We start from the raw sequence: 19,325 nt of genomic DNA, 5'->3' as shown, positions 1-19,325 counted from the left end.
AACATTTCAATTTAATTTATTTTTTATTTCAGTTTAGTTTTAGTCATTTTAGTAGGCTACTTTATCTTAAACGTATTTCAGTAATTTCAGTTTCAGATATTTAAGTTTTTATATACATTTTTAAAATCATTTTATTTCAGCTTTATTTCAAATAACGAAAACTATTTTAATAGTTTTAGTTTATTTAACAATAACACCACTGATGTTTTCAGCAATGCAGACATTACACTATACAGTGTCTGGCTCCACAATGTAAGTCTTGTTTAACAGTAAGCAGTGCATCCAATGTAATGTAGAATTGACCTCCACTCTGTTCTCTGACCATCTATCCTTTACACCCCAACAAATATCAAACCCAAGGGCGTATCTCAAAATGTCCAATTGGACCTGTGCATGTGGGTATTTATGCAAGTGTAAAAGAAAAAAGAAAAAATACCTTCCTTAGCCAAGATCTAGTCCTCCGCAGACCTGACAAAGGTCAGTCAGAATCAATTGCGTGGCATGCTAACATGCCTCTCTTCCTCAGGGCTTCATTCAGACGTTGTCAGAGTTCCCCTCTGGGCTCGGAGACAAGCAGAGATTGTAATGAGCCTTTGTAAGAGGAAAAGAGATAAACAATAGATTATTTGAGTGGATGAATAGTGGAGGAAATGGCATACACAACACATTCTGCATTCAAAAGCTAATGCCTATTCAATATTTCATCTGCCATAATTATGTCTTTGAACTACCATCTTTTGGGGGTTTTTTCTCATCAAATAATACTGATTATTCTGCATATCAAGTAATCTGTTAAATCGTTTATTCATTGACAGCCCTAAATCAATGCAAAATCAATTGCAATTCAAACAATGATTATAAAGCTCTTTAAACACTGGAGTGAAATTGTATATAATATAACTCGATGTGTGAGAGAAAAAACTTGCATGGATATGCAATATAACACACAACTGAAGAGGTTAGCCCTGAAGTTTGAGAACATACTGTTTTGTATGCAAGTCAATGGGGTCCAAAATAGCAGTGAAAAAAAAGAGAAAAAAAAGGAGCCATACGGGTTTGGAATGACAAAAAAGGTGAATAAATGGAAACAGAAATACAGATTTTTCATTTTTGTTTAAACTATTCCTGGGGCTGGTGCCAAGACAATTTCCTTGGCCCAGAATTTATTTTCAGCACCAGAACAGTGAAAAAGAGGAAAAACTGCTTTCCAACACCAAAATTGCTCTTCAAATATGTGTCATCCATCGCACTTGGTTGATTTATGTCGGTTTTGAATGGGTCAGTGATTTTGAAAAAAAAAAAAAAATATTGCATAAGGTTATAAGCTTTTAATGTGTCCTTAGAACCTGAGCAAAATTATATCATTGAACTTTGTCAGATCACTTTAACAACAGATCACTTGAATGCACTTTAACAGATCTGCAGCTCTTCCAGTTTTGCTCCGCTGCCCTGTGTTTGCCCTATGAGCAACCGCTTTCTAAATACAGCACCACTGCTTGTTATTGTGGTGGCACACACCAAAGCGTAAAATACTCCTTTACGACTGTGACAGAAGGGTTTTGTAACATAATGCTCTCTGAGGAAAGGCTTAAAAGAGAAATCAATTACATGGCCCTACACAAGTAAAGAAACAGCTGCCTCGAATCCTCTTCCATAACATTTACCAGCTGAATGTTCCATTCAAAAGACTATTGAGATTGTCTCACCTCTTGCCTCCGCTCCTCCACATTTCTCTTCTGCAAAAGAATGAAAGACCCAGCAAGCTTTCGAAAGACATGATCACTTCTCACAGAAAAGTCATTCAAACTTGCGGGTACTTGAACATTTACACACCAGTGGATAGCACATGGTGCGTGGAACACAAGCAATGGAAACAGGAAGCAATTTTGGGGGCAAACTTTATTATATGCACGGAGACAGAAAGCGGATCAAGAGGGTGAAACATTGCCCTCTGGCTATCAGACGCTGTGTGTTTGCATTTGCAAGTGATTCTCTTGAAACATATTGCCACAGCAATGGAATCTTCAGACTAATTCATTTCAGAAAAAAATAATAAAGTTCATGAGTAAAAGGACCTTGCTTAACACTTAAAACTTAACCTCTCATTTAGAAAAATGTAAGCTCTCCAAATAATAATAATACTTATAATACTAATAAATTATAATTATTATTATTTGTTAATAAACTTATTTAATACATATTATTAAAACATTACTAAAGCAATGATGATAGAAAATATTTATTTATGCATCAAGATACAGAACAGAAACGATAAACAAACACGGAAGAAAGAAAGAAAGAAAGAAAGAAAGAAAGAAAGAAAGAAAGAAAGAAAGAAAGAAAGAAAGAAAGAAAGAAAGAAAGAAAGAAAGAAAGAAAGAAAGAAAGAAAGAAAGAAAGAAAGAAAGAACAGAAAAGGTTGAAAGGTTGAAAGGTTGAAAGGTTGAAAGAAAGAAAGAAAGAAATAACGAACGAACGAACAAATGATAAAGATGAAAAAGGATGAAAGAATGAAAGAAAAAAGAAAGACAGAACAAAAAAAGGACAAAAGAAAGAAAGAAAAAAGGGAAAAAATAAAGAACGAAAAAGGACGACAGAAAAAATTAATGTAGCAAAAATAAGCCTATTTTTAGGACCAGATGTTGTTGCATTGAGACATTTTTTTAAATAAGTCAATTTTGTCTGACAAATTTACATGATTGAACTACGTGAAAAGTGCATGCCATACTGCACAAAACCGTACATTTATAATTTAATATATACTTAATTATATTATTTTATACTTAAGATTAATACATTAATTTATATAGTAATATGGATAAATGTGCATTATTCATGGAAATACTGTTAGGCTTAATATTGGGGGAGGGGGGGGGGGATATAATATAGCATTCTATGCAACCTAATCCACCCGACTTCATTTATAAAAGTCCTCGTTTGAATATATCAATTGTTTATAATACATATAGTGTTTTGATGGCTGCAAATTGCCCTCAGTGGCGCAGTGAATGTACTTGGCTTATTTTAATAACTGATCTATGACACTTCTCTCTGAACAGCTTTTGGACAAACAGCACTAACTATATATTTGGAGAAGAACAGCTAAATGTGAAGAGGAAGCAAACAGGCTCCGGGCTTTATTCTGGGTTGAGAGCAGTTCAATTCAATTATGGCACAGTGACAAACCTGGCACAGTTCACACTCCATATGCAGCATGTGGCAGCCACGGGTGTGTGAGGCTGGCACAGATAATCCGGCTCCGATGCCACGCGTGCCCATTTCAACACACCTGTCAACAGAGATCAGGATTAACACGCGGATTCATTCTGGATGGCATCTCCAGAGGCCTGACCTTTCCTGCTGACAGAGCTGCTTATGATCGGTCTATGAAAAAATCAGTTTATGAAATACATGTTGTCTTTTAGTGTTCATTCATTTACTCCTGTAGTAAACGTCAAGGCCTAACTTACCACTCACTGTGCTATGGAGTGTGCTAAGACTGTTTTTATTTTTTTTAATATGAAGTCTGCATGTTCTGCATGTCTCTGTGTGAATATTCATATACACTCTGTGTGAATATAAGAGTCTCAGCATCTGTATACTCAATATTTCATCTCCAGAGCTGCTCTGAGAGTCACCATTTTATTTGAGAAAACTATCGTCAGCTACACACATAAACTCAAAGGTTTGGTTTCACAACAAAAGTTTGGTTTAACTTGAATAAATTGTGGCTGAGATATATATATATGTAAGTTAACATGATTTCAGTGTTGAAATTGTTTTATATAGTTATATAAAGAAATTTTTTTTTATGGAATTTAGGTGAACAATAACATAGATATTACAAGGTCATACAATTTTGCTACTAGTTGCGGAGAGGTGTGCTATTATTTTTCTAATGGATAAAATGTTTCAGACATCTCCATGAAGTAAAGAATCACTGCATGAACTTGGCTATGAAGTCTTCGTAAAGACCTATGGAAAAAAATTAAACACTTTGAAAATAGTTACAGTTATGTTCTTGTTGTTGGGATTTTTTTTTTAATATGATTTAGTTTTGTATCAAATACAATGTGATTTTCTGAAATCAAGATCTAGGAAAAAGCTTTTTTTTTCCGCTTGGGCGAGCAATTCATGGACAGCTTTACTTGCGAATGAAATCCCCTATTTGCATTATGCAAGCAAACCAATGAGAATGCAGGACAAATATGACAATACATAACAACAGATAAGCGCCAAAGCTGTTGTGGAACCGCTTACCCAAAACCCTTCATAACTGGCACAGTTTGAAGAAAATTACAGTTGTTTGGCAAATAAATAAATGACGGCGAGTTACATACGTATTTCCAACATTTTACTATGTACAGGTTTTTTTTTTTTTACACGTCAAATGACAAGGGAATTTATAGTGTTAATATTAATTAGCAAGTCCATGAACTCCTCTTGGATATATGGACTGTACGCCCTTGGTGTGTATTATTTCTCTGGTGTGATGCCCTTTTAAGACAGACCTCTCTCACACACAGGTAATGAAACTCAAAAGTACTGAAGGGAATACAATACGCCCTGTAAAGTTTCTGGTTACGCAGTGCTCCCTCTGTTTACAGATATACACTTTATCAGAACGACCTTTGAAGAACCCGAATGTGTTGAGACTGTCAATGCAACTTTATTTTTCCTTTCCAAATCCTCCATACTGTATGTTTAGTGTTTACATAATGCTGGTGTAGGGCTGCATGTATAGTCTCAGCCTCACCAGACACCAAACGTTCATTGACAGTTTCATCTGTTCTACTAGGAGCTCCAAGGTGAATAAAAATGTCTATATTCCTTGTGTGTTGTCTATTTTTAGGACTAGTAATATTGTAAATAGAAATGTATGCATTCAAATTTTGCAGATGGAACTGACAGTGTTTATGATGTTTCCAGCACCCTAAAATGAAAATGTAGTCATGATTTACTCACGCTGGTGTTGTTCTAATGCAGGTGTCAGGAACCTATGGCTCTTTTCAGGATTTGTATGGCTCTTTTATCATCGGACATGATACAATTAATTTTAAACTATTAGCATACCCGATTAATGTATAATTATGAATGTGTTAAATTAAATTAAATGTGATCAAAATATTTCGTTAGAGACTCACAGCTTAATATGATTGACACCACACAGCGACGTTTGGCCTGTAGCTAGCCTACCTTTCAGAGAGCTGAATTTTCATTGGATGATCAAGTTTAACAACTACCTAGCTAGCTAAATTAAAAATAATCAACATTGAGAGCAAGATGTCGAAAAGAAAAAAAGACGACGATTACCGTTCATTCCAGCCCAAATGGACGGATCAATAGCCACCTACTGGTGTTGTATATAACTACCAGAACTACTACCAGTGCAAGTCGTATAATACTGCTGATGTTATTACATAAAACTCCGCAAATATGTCTAATACACGAGTGTAAACTTAGCTGTGGCTCTTTTGAAAAATGTCTCTCAATTTTCTGTTTGTTTGGCTCTTAGGTAAAAATGTTCCCGACACCTGTTCTAGTATGTCCCTCTTTCTTTTATGGACCACAAAAGGAGATTTTAATATATATATATATATATATATATATATATATATATCCCACTCACACTTGACTTGTCCATATAATGGCAGTGAATAGCGACCAGCATCAAGCTTTTTTTTTTAAAGACACAAAAGTATAACAGATCCCATGCCAATTTAACCCTTAAATTAATTAATGTTTCACCAAAGTAGCAAATTGCCGTATGCCCTTATTTCTTTTATGGAAATAGGCCTATACGTTGTGACGCATGGGATCATTATCTTATACTTAAGTGTATTTTTTTTTTAAAAGCTTGATGCTGGTCACTATTCACAGGCATTATATGGACGAGCACGAGCGGGCTATTTGTTTTATTTTTTTTATCTCCTTTCGTGTCCACAAATGAATGAAGGGCATACAGCATTAGAACAAAACCAGGGTGAGTAAACTATGACTTGATATTCATTTTAGGTTGAACTATCCCTTTTAGTAATCCACAACACTCTCACCATGGCCAAGTATAAAAATAATATAATATGAAGAAAATTTACATATATATTTAAGTATATTTATTTACATATAACATAATGATGATAATACCAATAATATATTTCTCAAACTGTAACTCTGCCTTTTAATTGAAATAATGTTTTGTCTGCATGAACATTTAAGTGAGCAGGAAAACCAATCCCAGACTTCCGGGATTAAAATCGAGAACCTACTCAGTTGTGTGGTAACTATTAAGGATATTTGTCAGAGGGAAGACCTACTATCTAAAACGTAGAAAACCCCTGCTTTGCTGAAGTGTTCAGAATAAAATATAAAAAACTAACAAGTATTTCATTTATCCCTGCTCTCCCCTAAACACAAATCAGATCAATGTTAAAATACCTAGAGAACAAACAGTTAAAACTCAACGTACAGGTAAGATTACTGCCGTTGCTAGATGCGGGTCATGGCGTTTTTGAGAAATTAGCAGAACACAAGGGTTAAATGCCCTAATATGTTTTCTTTTTCTGGTAATTACACTGATTAACGAGAGATCCTGGACTAGAGAAAGAGAGAAGGGGAGGGTAGAGGAAAGTGTGCCTACCATCTGCAGAAGTGTCCCTGCCAAAGAGCTAATCAGGCTATTCATTACATCTCTACCTGACACTGCCAACTGCACCCTGATCTATTCACTGCCGCCATGCCAAGCAAACGCGGAGAGAATTTACATATTATCTAAATCCTTCACACCTCATTTTATCACTTTTTTTTGTGCTCAGTGTAATGCACCACATAAAGTGCTGTTATACTAGATCAACACAAAGCCAACTGCAACACAACAAACGTCACATATGAAGCTACAGAAGCAGTTATCCACTGGCTCTACTTCAGGAGGACACTCGTTTTAAATCGGACGTCACACTACTAAAAAGGTTGATGTCTAACTAAAGTAATGAGGAGGAGGAGGGTAGTGAATGACATATTGGGTCACTAAAGACCTGAGGTATGCGTTTAAGGGTTAAAGTAGTATGACTTTTAGGGGTGGTTGATTATGATTTTACTTTTCTAACTTTAGTTAGTGTGTAATGTTGCTGTTTGAGCATAAACAACATCTGCAAAGTTACAACGCTCAAAGTTCAAAGCAAAGGAAGATATTTTCTTTTACAGAAATCGATTTTAAAGACTACAACCAACAGCTGCTAGGGACTACACAACATTCCTACCGGGTTAGTGACATCACTAACACTAGAATTTACATAAACCCCGCCCCCTGAAATGTCCAGTTGCTTCTACATGTTGTCACTTCTTTGAGTCTCTCCATCTTTGTCTGACTCCGTTTTGAACATAAAAGACTAAAAGCTTTAAAAATTTTCAGTGCATGTCTGTGTGAGGTAAAAGGACGCAAGCAGTTGAAGCTCCGCCCCCTGTGCCGGGAGCAGCAGCTCATTTGCATTTAAAGGGACAGACAAAACGGAGCGTTTTTGCAAACCCTCAAAAAATGACAACTTTAACATGCTATAAAAATATTTTTGGGGTATTTTGAGCTAAAACTTCACATACACATGAATCAGAGATCTATTTTACATCTTGTGAAAAGGGCATTATACCACCCCTTTAATTGTGGAACTGTATTTTTATTATGGTTGACTGAAAATGTTGGTTTGTTTCTGCAAAACTTGCCTGGTTACACAAACAAGAGACGACCTGAAGAGATTAACAGCGCATCTCATATTACTCATGGGCCTGCCTGAGTGCTTCAGGTTTTGGTGAAAACAGTTGAGCTTTACAGAGGGAACTTGAGCATGCTAGTCATTACTCCAGTTAATCAGTCACAAAGGGTAACGGTAGCTTTGTGCTAATTAAAAGAGGATTGTGGTTCTCTCAGAGGAGTGAGCTAATGAACCAACAGCACAGAGGTCCACAGCTTCAGACCAGCACCGAACCTCTGTAGTTTAGCCACCAGTCCAAGAGAAAATCACAATTACTTCACAAGAAGTTTGTGCATAGCAGAATCAACCACGCTAAAGGCAGCTTAAATTAATATTTTTAGTTTAATACAAGTTAAGCACAATTGACAGCACTTGTTGACTAACACAAAAATATTGTTTTTACTAAAAACATAAGCAGTGAAGCACTTAAAATGGAAGTGCATAGGGCCTACCCATATTTGTGTTTACTGTTTTTCAATATGATAGCACCAAGACGTAAACAGTATGCAAGTAAACATGATTTTAGTGTTGAAAAATGGTTAACTAAAATATTATGTGTGAAGTTGTATTAAACTTTTCAATATCTCATTGTCATGACAACATAACACCTTAATTGATTATAAAAATGACTAGGGCAACTTTGCAGCTGTTACATAAATGGAAACATACGTATTTTAGAAAAAAAAGAAAAGAAAAAAAGAAAAATAAGTATGAAGGTCCACCTCCAACCACAACCCTTACAGTCAGTGGGGAGTAAGCAGATCGTACAAAAACTTATAAATGAGATGATATAAAATACCCACCAATTTGCCATAATATAAAATAATTACAAACTGCCATGAGAGTGTATGTTAAATTTCCACCACTGAAAGACTAAAGAAAGTTTAATGAGTTTAACACTGTTTCTACATTTATGTCAACACACACAAATTGCACAGGGTACACCACTTAGTAAAAACACTCAAAATCTGAATTCAGTTAAGTGATCTGCCCTTCTTCCCAGAAGCCCAGTGACAAACAAGCCAAAGTGAATAAACTGTGATCTAAACCGTTCTGTTTATGTTGGAGGATTACACAGAGATGACTGCTACTGTATCTCAGGGGAGTTTACACTAAAAACTAGAAAACGGCTTAATACAACAATTTGCAGGCATAAACTGAATAGGGACATTACAATTACAGGAAATTGCTTTGATAAACAAATTTGAATACAAGAAAACGGAAGCCATTTATCAGCACACCAGATATATAGAAAAATAAAAGATAGAAATAGCCTATTTGAAACGGCTTTTACAGAACTCTTGATTGTTTTCCCTCCTAATTTTCTTCTCTCTACTTGGCAAATAATGTACAGTACATTAATAATCAGCGTTTTATATATATAATATATATATTATATATATTCGTTCTTTAGCAAAACAAGAGTCGATAATGATCGTCAGATGTTCCTTAAGACACATCTCACATTTAACAAACATTCTCAGGATTCCACGAAACTCACTAAGCTCATTTGGTATTCCAGCCGTGGAGCCTCATTGCCTGAGGAAGTCATCCATTAGTGGAGAATGGGAGAGTTGTAAAGGGTTTTCTCACAAATCACTTTCTTTTCCTCTTTTCATCCCGTCTGCTCTCTCTCCTGCAACACTTCATTATTCTTAGGGCCATTTTGTTAATGTTTCATCCTCTTTCTCGTTCTTTTTTCCCTCTGACTCCCTTTAAATTAACAAGCATCTTTGAACTTTTGAACAAAAGTGTAGAATTACTATAGAATAGAATCTATCTCTCTCTCTTTTTTTTTCCCCCCAGTGGACTAAAGACACACACTTGTGCCAGTTATCCCTGTTACAGAACCTAGTGAGCTGGCTCAATGTGTAGACAGGATCATAACTAAAATAGAACCTAATAAAAGATTGTCGTTATTACATAAAAATCATGCAATATTGCCTTAAAATGTGCCTAAAACAAAGTATATATTTCATACATACCTGATATATTATATAACATGCCTGCACAACTCACAAATAAAACAATTTTAAAAGTTAAATAAATAGAAAACAAATTTAAATAGATTTTACTCATATACCCAACCATTATTTTGCTTTCTACTGTAAGTTCACATGTTAGATTTTTTTAAATAAAATATATTATTTTTATAAATTTTATAAAAAACTTTTTGGTGCCCTCAAGAAACTATCCACATGCGCACAGGAATTGTTTGCGTGCTTACGCATTACAATTTCTAGTTGTATACTAATATAACCACATGACCTAATATACATAACCTATTTCCTTTGTGCATCACTGCCACTGCATGCATTAATAGAGATATATTTGCTCAAAATGTGGCTTTCCTTAGGGTAATACCTCTAGTATCAAGGTCTAATGTCCAATTTAACGCATCCTCTGTTGCGGCAGAGAAACCATGACACCAAATGGGCTAATGGCACAATACGGCTGTGTGTATTGTCCTATTTGCCAAGTTCAAGAGTCTATAAAAAATAAAAAATAAAGTGTACAAAATTTGCCTTTCATTATGCAGTACGTCATATTTCAAGGCCTTGGGTCTGATTTAACGCATACTATGTGGAGGCCAAGAAATCACATTGCAAAATGGGGTGATTGTCCCATTGCAGTGTGCATTGTCCCCATATGCAAAGTTTAATGGTTTCTCGTGCATACACGGAAAAGTTTTATTTTTATTTTTGCAAAGGTCCTTTTAGAGGCTCTGTAATACAGTGCAAAAAATTGTGTGAGGAGAAACCCAAAACCCTTATAACCTGCATTTTTGCATGTGTTTAAAGAATCACTAAACACCTGCCTTGAAAACACACTTCTTGTATGATACATTTATTTTCATTAAATTCTTAATTTTCTATTATAGAATACTAAATATGTTCAATAGTCTGTAGATGCAAATATTTTTCCATATACTCTGCTTTCTTTTTTCCATACTTTTCCAGACCTGGAAATGACTAAAATCAAATTCAATACTTTTCCAAACTGCTGCCGGAAGGGTAAACATTACAAGGTGAAAAAAGAAAAGAAAAAAGACAGAAATATAGATGAATCGTTCACAACAGGGTGGATTCATGCCTTATCTCACACTGACTTTAAACCCTAATCACATATCATTCTTTCAATGTGTCCATCTACACCCGAGAGCTGATCAGGGAAATTTCCACTGCCATCACATCACACACTTGACATCCTAGTATAAAAGTTCAGACAAGAATCTAAGCTATAATACACCTCCATTCAACAACAGCAGTCTAAATCCACATCACAAGACAAAAAGCCAGACAGCAATTACTGAGCTTAATACTTTTTACCCCCTCAGGGGTGAGAGAACTCACTTGAAACCACATCAAGAATTATGCATACCTAAGGGCTTACCCATTTATAAAAAGAAAAAGAAATCCTTTAGATATCTCAAGGGATGTTACGACTTAATGAGATCATTCTGAACAAAATGTGAAAAACATTAACATGGAGTATCTCTAATAGCTTTAAAGGTGGCTTTTATTCCATTTCACACAGCTAGTCTTGTCTTGACCTGAGGTACTCTGGACTGATAGTAGCAATGAAATCGCTGACTCAGGTCAAGTCTGGGACATAATGCTAAGGAACAGTAAGAATATTGAAAACACATGCAAGCATAATCTCCCGCAAGTAGAACCAATGGGCAACTGACCACCGAGTCGGTGCTACAATGTGCAGATGCATCATGTAAAATTATTCAATTAAGTCAGAGAGAGATTCTATAAACTAGATTTCAGTGCTTCAGTTAATTAACTTTGGATTGTGCTAGTAAGATCAAAAGGTCAGTGTAAAGCACATCTCTGGTGAAAAGGAAACTTTAGAAATTCTGAAAAGAAATTAGCTGCAAAACGTTATACTGCAACATGCAGCTTGCAATTTTAAAGAAACTAAAGTTTTTGTTTGTATAATGTATGTGTGTATAGGCCTATATATTTACGCTTGTTCTCGAGCCACCAGGCACTGTTGTCATGCAAATGCGCATTACAGGGTTTCTGTTAGAACTGTCTCGTATTAGCGGCCCCTAAGTTAATAACTAATGATCTTTGAAACTGAAGTAACTTTAGCAAATCTATCTCTGTTACTTGAATTGCCTATTATCACTGTAAAGCTGATTTGAAACAATCTATATTGTGAAAAGCGCTATATAAATGAAGGTGACTTGACTTGACTATATATAATAGGCTGTGTGTGTGTGTGTAGGCCTACTTATATGCGCGCGCACACACACACATTATCATATTAATATATAGCCTACATAAACAAAAACGTTTCGTGATTCGAAAAAAAAAAAACGAAATCCTAATTATTCGATTTGACAGCATTACATTTAATATATTACACTTTCAATTTAACATGCAATTGGTATGTTTTTAAGCATGTTTGGGCTTAGTTTTCGTTTTTTGAATTAACACAGTTTTGACCAGCAGGCGTCACCAGCGTGTGTCGTTTCTTGTTTTAAAAATCTTAGTTTCTCCCATCACTATAATACTGTTTAAACATGCAATTCTCCTTAATGTTTTAGGTATGAATAATTATATGTGTTGAACACTATGTAGCCTATTTCTTACCTGTAAAGCCGTGCCTTGGCTTCACATCTCCAGTAGAAGACATGCGCAGTACCGCTGCTTCACCCGCGAACTACTTCAAAAGAGGAAAACGAATTTCAAAATAAAAGTTACTATGAGAACCGAAATCTTTTAAGGTTATTTGTGCTTGCTTAAAATATATATATATATATTTCCAAGCAAGAAATGTTAGTAAAATTTGGAAAATGTTAAATGATCTGAGCTTTTGCGGATGACATTGAAAATGTGGTAAGTAGGAAAAATGTACAGCTTCAAGTTCATACCTGTCATAGCACTGCTTTGAATAAGGTCTAATTGAACATTGAGTGTTTGTGGTCATTCGGGATTCTGTTTATGAGCTATGGATAAATTATTCAGAGGAGCCTTGCAGACAATACTAACTGGACAAGGATCTTGAACGAGGGAAAATAAAAAGACTGTGAGAAAAATGTATGAGAATGTGTGTAAAAGATGTTAGCCCACCACAAACTAGTTACGCTACTGAGTCTATCAGCAGGGACAAACCATTTAAACCAAAACAAACATTTCTCTGCAGGCTTTTGTTTAAATGTATTAAGGAAGTATAAGTATTAAACAAAAGTTATAAACTAGACCATGCTTTAAACCATTATATGTGAATATGCAAGGCTTAAATTGGATTCCATGGTAATTTATGTACCTATTTATCCCAGTCATGCAATATTCCATGTAAATTATCTATTAACCCGGAGCTGCCCTCGTTACAATTCACTAAAGACTCATTCTCTTACATTGGGTTTTTTAAAACCTAATGTGTCTGGACAGGAAATGTGTTCTACACTCGCAGTAATTACTTATTAAACTAATTAATGACTCTCCACAGCATGCTAATGTGTTTTTCTCTGGACAGCTATTGTCTTCAAAGGCATATAATAAATACATAGTTGAAAATTAGAGTGTCTTGCTTTCTGTTAGCAGAAAAACAGCAGCAATGGTGTTATGTAATTTTTGAGGCCAGCAATGATTCTTGAGTTGGGAATATGTAGATCAAAATGTCTTTCCGAACTCTCAGCGAATTTTCATTTTCTAAGGAACTGTTCCCTCATCTAAAATATGAATTGATTATTCATGCACAATAAGACAATTATTTAGAAAGTAAATAGGGTCTAGTTTGCTGTATTGCATTTAAAATGAAAAATTAAGGGGCAAGAAATTGCATTAGTTTGTTCAAATAGAAAGTATAGCCACAAGACCTACACATTATACATGTTAACATGATTAGTGTGATGTAAACGCTTACTAATCTTGATAACTTGAGGCCTTCTGTAAAATAATATTTTTCAAAGCTGGTGTTGTACAGCAATGCACCACATACTCAATTTTCACACATTTAATATTCTATAAATATGACAGCAGTCCCTGTATTTACTCACTAGGACTTGACATTCCATCTGTCTGTTTTCGAAACACTGATTCTGTCACTGAGCTTATGCTCGTCTCCATCTGCTCAGCACTTCAGCAGTCTTGTGTTTTCAGCGTACACATCCTCTTCATCTCTGAGTCCAAAGGTTATGGCAAAAATAGCAAATGACGATTTAAAAGTATAAGAAATCTTGACCATTGGGATACGCTGAGATGCTCAAGGGTGAACTTGATCTTTAGCCTCCACGCTCTGGTCAAAAAGCCTCTACAAATATGGGTGTCTCTATAAAAAGAAGAGTCCTTCACAATCAACCGCAAAACCACATTCAACGCCCACTTTCTGATCAATTCCTGATGGAAGAGATCAAGATCAACTTTGTTTTTGTTTTTCTTTCTTCTTCCTCTTGCATATCCTGTTTCAATCAGAAATTCATAAAATTTAATAAATGAGTTGCAAATGTTGTACAGAGGGATAGGAACCCCCAATTATAACTAAGATGTTTCTACAAACATATATGGATGAAACTGCATGTTTCATATTAAACAGAATTTAGAGAGTTATGGGCTGGTGGTACTTGAGACATTACTGTCATTCAGTGTTTCAGTGACAAAAGACAAAAGGTGCAGTCTCATTTAGCTACCATTATTCTGCGAAACTCAGGTAAACTCTAGTCATTTCAATAGGAATTCAATTTTAGGTCCCTTGCTTTTTTCATTGTATCTGCTTCCTTTTGGGTCTTTTCTTAGGAAACATGGTATCTCTTTCCATTGTTATGCAGACGACTGCCAGATTTATGTACCCTTAAAGCGACATGACACCTGTTCAATTACACCTCTTTTAGCATGTCTGGAGGATATTAAAGCATGGATGGCCTTAAACTTTTTAAATTTTAATGAAAAGAAAACAGAGGTGATAATTTTTGGACCTGGTGGCTCATATGAGACCCCCCCTGTTGAGCTGGGTCCTCTAGCCTCGTATCTTAAATCTACAGTTTTAAATCTTGGTTTTAGACTGGATAGTGATTTTAAACTGGACAGCCAAATTAATGCCACAGTCAAATCAAGTTTTTATCATCTAAGGAAGCTGGCAAAGGTGAAACCTTTCCTTTCCAGGCAGCAGTTAGAAACCGTAATCCATGCCTTTATTTCTTTACGGCTGGATTACTGTAACTCCCTTTATTTTGGACTCAGTCAATCCCTACTCGCACGTCTGCAGCTAGTTCAGAACGCTGCTGCACGGTTTTTGACCGGAACCCGGAAGAGAGAGCACATCACTCCCGTCCTGGCTTCACTGCACTGGCTGCCTGTGCATTTTAGAGTCCATTTTAAAATCCTCTTGTTTACTTTTAAAGTTTTAAATGGTCTTGCCCCGTCTTATTTAACTCAGCTGATCAACCGCTACACTCCCTCTCGGTCACTCCGATCGGCTGACCAGTTGCTCCTGGTCGTCCCCGGATCCAAGCGGAAGCTCAGAGGGGACAGGGCCTTCTCTGTTTGTGCTCCTAAATTATGGAATGCCTTACCTTTAACCATTCGTCAGGCGTCCTCAGTACCGATTTTTAAAACTCTTCTTAAAACTCATTTCTATACTTTGGCCTTCAACCCAAACTGAGACTTGATCCTATTTTGTTAGCATTTGTTCTTAATTGTTTTATTTTTATTTTTTGATATAGCTTTATTGGGTCAGATTTTTAACCCTAGTGTATTTTTTATGATATTGTGACTGTTATTTTCTCTTGGTTGATGATTTGTTGCCTTTATGTACAGCACTTTGTTCAGCTGCTGCTGATGTGAAAGCGCTTTATAAATAAAGTGATGATGATGATGATGATGATGATGGAATCCATGCAATTGGGAAAATCGCTTGAGGGCGAAAAATGCCACCTCACAGATTTTGCAAGTTGGTGACATGGATGGATTCACCGTATCTACCAACTGAGTGTTGACTCCACCATAAAGGTTGTTCTTTTTTTTTTCATTTTAAATACATTCTCGTAACCCAGTTTATTTGTCATTACTATTAGTATGCCATTCATGGGTTTATCTCCTTAAAACTGTAAACACTGAGCCTCCCAGGCACCATTAAAACATTAAAACGTGATATGTCAATCACTTTACATCTCAACCAATAGCGAGAGTTTGGGGTATGGCTATAGCTTGTGGAGCCAGGAGGGGGTTAGTCGGTGTGGGACCATAACTGACGAGTTTCAGGGGAAAAGACTTTCAGCTTTGGTTACAGAAGTACCGTACAAGCCAAAATTTGCTGCATTTAGACCTTAAACTGGTCATGAACACGTAAAATCAAACATGGCATTAAGTTACAACTCGCCACTATGGGCACGTCAATGCCATACACTATCATCATGTACTCGTCCAAAGGAGATGAGGAATGTCAAATCTGTAATGATGCCATGAAAAATTGATTCTCACAGATTTGGCCTCAACAGAAATGCATACCTTAGCATCGAATGAGTGAGATTTCGCGGACAATTCGGTTCAATGTCACCCTCATTTGTCTCACCTATAAGGTATTGGAGCATGAAATTCTGCTGCTGGCTCAGACAGTTATGGGCCATTGCTGCCAGTCGACTGTCCTGTGCACCCGAGCACAGCCACAAGCAATGTGGAAGTAGCCCTCATACGTCGTGTAAAAACATTCAGATTATTCTGTTACATTTAGAAGTCTATCCTTTAAAAAAATTTAAGTGGAGCATGGTAATGTGATAGAATCAGATGTTATATAATAATAATAATTCATTACATTTATATAGCGCTTTTCTGGACACTCAAAGCGCTTTACATAGAAGGGGGGGAATCTCCTCAACCACCACCAATGTGCAGCATCCACCTGGATGATGCGACGGCAGCCATATTGCGCCAGAACGCCCACCACACACCAGCTTACTGGTGGAGAGGAGACAGTGATGAAGCCAATTAGTATATATAGGAGGATGGTTAGGAGGCCATGATGGACAGAGGCCACTGGGCAAATTTGGCCAGGATGCCGGGGTTACACCCCTACTCTTTCGAAAGACATCCTGGGATTTTTAATGACCACAGAGAGTCAGGACCTCGGTTTAACGTCTCATCCGAAGGACGGCGCTCTTTGTCAGTATAGTGTCCCCGTCACTACACTGGGGCGTTAGGACCCACACAGACCACAGGGTGAGCGCCCCCTGCTGGCCACACTAACACCTCTTCCAGGTATATGGAAGAGGTGTTAGTATATGAGCATATGGTACTCAGTGATATTTGTGTTTCATGTTATTTACATGATTCTCCAAAGTACCAACACGATCTCATTAAAAGTGCGTATCTATAGCACAAATTTTATTTCTCTATTGCAAAAATTTCTGCCTTATAAATAGCACGAGAAATAAAATTTGTGCTATAGATTCGCACTTTCGGGCTGAAAAAGTATTTAATATTGTCCCAAATCAGCAATAGGGAAAGATGTATTGCAAGGCAGGTTATAAATGAGCAATTAGCAAATAATTTGCTTATATGTTTAATGTATTTACATTGAGATGATTTCATCAAAATACAAGCAATTTATCTTTAGGCGGCAATAAGTGCTGGCAATATAAAGTTTCAAACATTGAGTAGTACATGCAAGAACAAGGGAATAAATAGTCAGCAGGATGCAGTTATGTACTCAAGTTTTTAGTTTCTCAAGTTTCTTAAATATTATCAGGGTGGGTTTCAGCTGTGTATTATGTATATGAATGTCAGTTCACCGACATGATTAGTATCAAAAATAATAAATTTATCTTTGTATATTAATAGTAATATATCAATATTATAACTTTTCATGTTTCGTAAATCTGTCTAAATGCATTATGCCCTTTGACAGACTTGAATGCATTTCTGCTCAGTCATGCTTTAACACTCCAGTGCTAAACTCAGTTGTCTGTCTGTACTAAGCATCTGTGTCGTGTATTTCATCATACAGAGCAGGATGCTCTTCAGGGGAAAATCCAATCCCCCTTTCTGTTAAACTAAGTGTTATTTAGAGTAAAAGGAGAAGAAAGAAGTTGTTTGTTCTCTGCGTGCGTCTCTGCAGACATGAATAATTCTCGGGCAGAATATACAGTTTTCCATTTTCCACAGTCAAGGCTGATTCTTAGAGACCAGGAAGACAAAATTATTAAGTGGTGCTGAATGTTTACACACACACACACACACACACACACACACACACACACACACACACACACACACACACACACACACACACACACACACACACACACACAAATTCCAAAGATCACTGACCCAAAAAAACACAATTCTGATAAGAACAAGTGTGTTAGGTGGTCTGATAGTTGATTTGTGTTTTTGGGATATTGAAGTAGTGCCGTTTTCATTTATTTCTCTGCCCGTAACAGCCACAAAATAGCAAGGCATGACATTATTTTTCTCCTCCGTTATTTCTTGATCTCATGTAAAATGTTATTGTTTTTTCATAGTTTAATGGGGGCACTGTGAAACATGGAGAAAAAGTTTGAGTGAATTATATCAATATTAAAAACTATTATGTCTAGTCATAGTTGCCAAAAAAGGTATAGACCAACAATGAAAATGAGATAACAAGAAACATGCTTTTTTTCTAATTATTATTATACATATTATTGATAAATTTGCTTAATTACAATTTGTATCATGATCAAAAAACAGATCAATATAAATCCTTAAATGTGTGATAGGCCTACTTTTACTTTGAACATGGTTTTAAACACCTTTTATTGTTTTTTTTATTGCATTGTTTTCAATAATAATTTTTGATAATGTTGTGATGCAAACATTTGCATATTGCTCATGCCTAAAATATAGTAAGTGTTATTCAAATAGAAATAGTAAAGTATTAAGTTTATCTGACCGTGATTCACACTAAATCTTTATACACGGGTTTCTGTGCAACGTCATCACACAGATGCGCGCGCATCTAAGAGGCAGAAAGCAACACTCTTTACGGCTATATCTAGCAGAAGCAGAGATGACGCGGAGCTGTTGTGCTGTAAACTAGCCTAAATGCATAGGGTATGTCAGGTTTTTATGATTCGCAAACTTAGTTGGACAATTTCATTCTAGTCAAGTAACTAACGTTTTACATAATGTTATATTAATATGCAAATGAAACACAAGCAAACAGATCCAACTCTGAAATTGCAGTTTATTATTGAGTCAACAAGAATTTACAAACAATGCGAAATCTACGTTAATTACAATGTTCTTTTACAGAACTCGGCATAACATATAGCGGCCTTGCCTCTTGGATGCGCGCGCATCCGGTATTGTTTGTATACAAGAAACCTGTGTATTATTACAGTAGATATCAGTCTAAATCCTTTCAGCAAAATTAATTCAACCAATGCAATAAAACAGAACTGGAATATTATTGAAAAGGAGTGTGATTCAGGGTTGAGATGTAAAGGAAAGGAATGACATGAGAACACGCCAACAATGAGTGAAAGACATGATGGAAAACGGGGAACTACGAATACCATCACAGGTGGACATACAGACTGTGTTCATAGATCCAGATGGATAACTTTTGAAAGACTGAGCCAAAAGATAC

The sequence above is a fragment of the Phoxinus phoxinus genome (assembly GCF_949152265.1).
Source record: "Phoxinus phoxinus genome assembly, chromosome: 6".
Taxonomy (NCBI): Eukaryota; Metazoa; Chordata; class Actinopteri; order Cypriniformes; family Leuciscidae; genus Phoxinus; species Phoxinus phoxinus.
Note: the sequence above shows the minus strand (reverse complement) of the source record.